This window comes from Sprattus sprattus, assembly GCF_963457725.1.
Source record: "Sprattus sprattus genome assembly, chromosome: 3".
Taxonomy (NCBI): Eukaryota; Metazoa; Chordata; class Actinopteri; order Clupeiformes; family Clupeidae; genus Sprattus; species Sprattus sprattus.
Genome location: NC_137922.1, coordinates 8,081,739 through 8,086,802, shown reverse-complemented (window position 1 = coordinate 8,086,802; position 5,064 = coordinate 8,081,739).

Here is a 5,064-nt window from a genome sequence, read left to right as displayed (position 1 = left end):
TTGTGAAAGCCTGACACACTTAACTCAAAAAATATCCCGTTTCAGCTGTTTTTATTCCGAGGTTATGAAGTTCACATAACAGAGAGGGAGAGGATGCCAAAACACACACCTTCCACTTCTCCATGATCAAAGGCATGGACTGACACCCTGGAATGGGCCAAATGCTGGAAGTGAAGCTGAACTTGTTTTTTTCCTCTCTTCCTCCCTCTCTCTCTCTCTCTCTCTCCCTCTCCTCTCTTTCTCTCTCTCTCTCTCTCCCTCTCTCTCTCTCTCTATCTGGTTGTTTGTGTGCAGGGGGAGGAGGAGAAGAGAAGGACGAGTGGGGAGCTGAGCTGCTGGAGGATAACACATGGTTGGAGGAGTGAACTCAGAGCAGGTGAACACAGCTGTTGATCGCCATGGGCTCTCTCTCTTTCTCTCTCTCTCTCTCTCTCTCTGTCTTTCTCTCTCTCTCCCTCTCTCTCTCTCTCTCTCTCTCTCCCTCTCACTCTCTCTCTCTCTCTCTCTCTCTTCCTCCTCTCCTCCTGTGGGCCCCCGCGCTGCATATGCGGGGTCTCTCCGCGAGAGCGGGCTGGGGGGCCCTGACCAGGGAGCCGCGGAGCGGAGGAGGCAGAGGAGGTGGGCTGCTATCCCCGCTGGCAGAGCCGCGCCTTGGCAGCAAGGAGTGCAGGAAATCAATGCGGAGGAGAGAGACTGCCAGGGGTCGCCCAGCACACACACACACACACACACACACACACACACAACCCACCCCAGCACAGCCCACGGCCAGCGAGCCCAGGGACCCCCAGCCTACCGCTCTGCTCTCCCAGTCAGCAAACATCAGGCAGGGGCTGGTGTGTGATGGTCTCCCTCTTCAACTCTCCTCATCCTCACTGTATGTGTGTGTGTGTGTGTGTGTGTGTGTGTGTGTGTGTGTGTGTGTGTGTGTGTGTGTGTGTGTGTGAGAGAGAGAGAGAGAGAGAGAGAGAGAGAGAGAGAGAGAGAGAGAGAGAGAGAGAGAGAGAGAGAGAGAGAGAGAGAGAGAGAGAGAGAGAGAGAGAGAGAGAGAGAGAGAGAGAGAGAGAGAGAGAGAGAGAGAGAGAGAGAGAAGTGTGAAAGAGAGAGCGAGAGAGAAAGGGGTCAGAGAGGGAGGAGGGCGAGAGAGAGTGAGTGAGTGTGGTTTTGCCAGAGGGGCTTTACTGGCCCAACACCACTTGATAAAACTTTGTCTGCCAGAGAAGGAATAGAAAAAGGATGTCAAAGGTCTTTTTTTCCATATTTTCCTCACAGTGAGTGCACACACACACACACACACACACACACACATCCCCACTGTCAGCTGTTGAATGAGCCTTCAGTGGAGGTCCCCCTTAGATCTCTTCTCCAATATGTGCAGAGTACTTACCAGACCAGCCAGGATCATGATTAAAACAAATCTATTCTTTTTTAAACATTTTCTATTCCATCCTGTCCTGAGAACATTTCCTCACACATGTGTTGATATCTAACATGTCTGTCACCTACGTACATGTTTTTATGTGTTGATATCTACATGTGTCACCTACGTACATGTTTTTATGTGTTGATATGTGTCACCTACATGTTTTTATGTGTTGATATCAGATATCATATTTGTCTCCTCCATGTTTTTATGTCTCAAAAGATGGCTGTGGAAAACACCTACCACACAACGAAGAAGAACCTGTTGGACTCACTAATGGAAGTTTCTGGATCCTGATCTGCTGGATATTTATTAAATGTTTCCACATACCTTTTTTATAACGGGTCACCAAGGGAACGTGGAGAAGAAGAGACCAGTTTTAAAACAGACTGAAAGACTGCCAGAGTTCTGGTTGAAGTCCGTGAGGAGGCTGCGTCTCAGAGCGTTTGAGAGTTCTGGTTGAAGCTGTGAGGATGCTGCGTCTCAGAGCGTTTGAGAGTTCTGGTTGAAGCCCGTGAGGAGGCTGCGTCTCAGAGCGTTTGAGAGTTCTGGTTGAAGCCCGTGAGGAGGCTGCGTCTCAGAGCCTTTAAGAGTTCTGGTTGAAGCCCGTTAGGAGGCTGCGTCTCAGAGATTTTGAGAGTTCTGGTTGAAGCCCGTGAGGATGCTGCGTCTCAGAGCTTTTGAGAGTTCTGGTTGAAGCCCGTGAGCCCGGTACTGCGTCTCAGAATGCCTGTGCCAGAAGTTGGAGCGAACAGGAGCGACACTCCGACCCAACACAGTGGCCATCATATCATCAATAGCTCAGGTAAGCAGCTATTGTCTCTTCAGTTGTACCAAGTTCCATTTCCAAAGATAGCCTTAAAGAGGGCAGGGGCACATCGCCCTGGTTAAAGAGGGCACATCTCACACTCTGCCCTGGTTAAAGAGGGCACATCTCACACTCTGCCCTGGTTAAAGAGGGCACATCTCACACTCTGCCCTGGTTAAAGAGGGCACATCTCACACTCTGCCCTGGTTAAAGAGGGCACATCTCACACATCACCCTGGTTCAAGAGGACAGGGGCACATAGAGCGGTTCAAGAGGGCAGGAGCACATCTCACACAGGGCCCTGATTCAGTTCTGTCAGGAGACTTTTGCTTCTAAATGTGTGTGTCTGACTGACCTTCTCATCCGGTTTGCCATCAGTTATGATCACATAATCATTTTGCCAGCTGTCTGTGCCCTAAAGAGGTGCTACGCCGTGCCACGCTGGCAAACAGTACCGCCCTGCTTCCAACGCCATGCTGGGTGTACAGCGGGCAGCGTTGCTAACAAAATGGCTGCCGCTGTCTGCCAGCTGTCGCATTTCCCAAGATGGCGCCTGCCTTGTAACGTCAGCCATCTGCCTAATCATCAACAATATGCAAATGGTAGATAATTGCATTTGCATAAGCTTGACGTTTTTTCCACCCTCCTCTTGCATCACCCCGAGGAGCAAGAGGAGGATGATGCGGAGCACACAATATGTGTGTGTGTGTGTGTGTGTGTGTGTGTGTGTGTGTGTGTGTGTGTGTGTGTGTGTGTGGTGTGTCTGTGCGCGTGCGTGTGCGTGTGTGTGTGTGCGTGTGTGTGTGCGTGTGCGTGTGCGTGTGCGTGTGCGTGTTCAGCAGAGGATCACCAGGAGGATGATGAGGAGCATATACACGGCTCTTCATCTGTGAGCTGAATCAGAGCACACGCATGCCGCTCTTTGTTTTCCGTATCGGTTTGATCCTCCTTTGTTCATCGCGTGCGCTGGTGCCACTTCGCCTTCTTCCGTGAGAAAATAAATATGGCGCTGTACTGTCGGAGCACACCGTCATCTCGGCTGTATATAACATCTGTGACCGACGGTCGTTTTGGAGGAGTGGTTAAACGCCACTCATGTGACTGTGACACTGACACACACACACACACACACACACACACACACACACACACACACAGCTGGAGGTGTGTGTGTGTGTGTGTGTGTGTGTGTGTGGCTGGAGTCTGGGACCCAGCAGCGAGCGGCCTTCACACAGAGCTCAGCATGCAACATTGTGCTCCTCCACACAATACAGGACTTCACACTCATTCTCTTCTGGTCGTGTCAGAGGCTCTGGAGTACACACTCATTCTCTTCTGGTGGTGTCAGAGGCTCTGGAGTACACACTCATTCTCTTCTGGTGGTGTCAGAGGCTCTGGAGTACACACTCATTCTCTTCTGGTCGTGTCAGAGGCTCTGGAGTACACACTCATTCTCTTCTGGTGGTGTCAGAGGCTCTGGAGTACACACTCATTCTCTTCTGGTCGTGTCAGAGGCTCTAGAGTACACACTCATTCTCTTCTGGTGGTGTCAGAGGCTCTGGAGTACACACTCATTCTCTTCTGTTCGTGTCAGGCGCTCTGGAGTACACACTCATTCTCTTCTGGTCGTGTCAGGCGCTCTGGAGTACACACTCATTCTCTTCTGGTCGTGTCAGGCGCTCTGTAGATCCGGGGAGTCTGAGTGACAGATCCCGAGAAAGAGGAGCTCACGGAAGCTGAGTTTGTGTTAACAAAAATTATGAGATTTTTGAGAACATCTAGAAGGTTTAAGGGTGCTGGGATTTGAAGCTTCTCTGTATCAGACTGTGGCCAATATCTCACACAATGACTCATTTCAAAAAGACAGTGCAAAACTTACTAATTGTGTATACTTTTCCTTCATATACTATAACTTATAGTTTAAACTCTGCCAAATGCTACTTAGCTCTCTGACACACACACACTGTAAGGTCACAGTTGGGTTAAATATCTAATTTAATCTGTATTGTGTTTAGGGTTCCTGTCTTTAAACAGTATCTAAGGTGATTTTATAACATTTTCATTTATTAGTATATATTGTTATTGTTGGATTGATCATAACAGGCAGAGAAATGTTCAGTGCAGTACAGAATCCAATCCAGTTGTTTGGAGCGCACCACTGTATGAGTTCTGCTGTGACCGTAAGCCTCTGCTCTCGCTTGCATTTGTATTATATATTTAATATACCATGCATTACGGATCAAACAGAGCAAAGACTAAGACTGTTGTAGTCATGATATATATTTAATATACCATGCATTACGGATCAAACACAGAGCAAAGACTAAGACTGTTGTAGTCATGATATATATTTAATATACCATGCATTACGGATCAAACACAGAGCAAAGACTAAGACTGTTGTAGTCATAATATATATTTAATATACCATGCATTACTACTAAAACAGAGCCAAGACTAAGACTGTTGTAGTCATGATATATATTTAATATACCATGCATTACGGATCAAACAGAGCAAAGACTAAGACTGTTGTAGTCATGATATATATTTAATATACCATGCATTACGGATCAAACACAGAGCAAAGACTAAGACTGTTGGAGTCATGATATATATTTAATATACCATGCATTACGGATCAAACACAGAGCAAAGACTAAGGCTCTTGTAGTCATGATATATATTTAATAAACCATGCATTACTTATAAAACAGAGCCAAGACTAAGGGCCTGATTTACTAACAGGATTGCGCCCATTTCTGGCGTAAAATAGCGGTCGTAAACATAAAACGGTATTTACTAAGGGGGCGCAGCGCATATTAACGCCTGT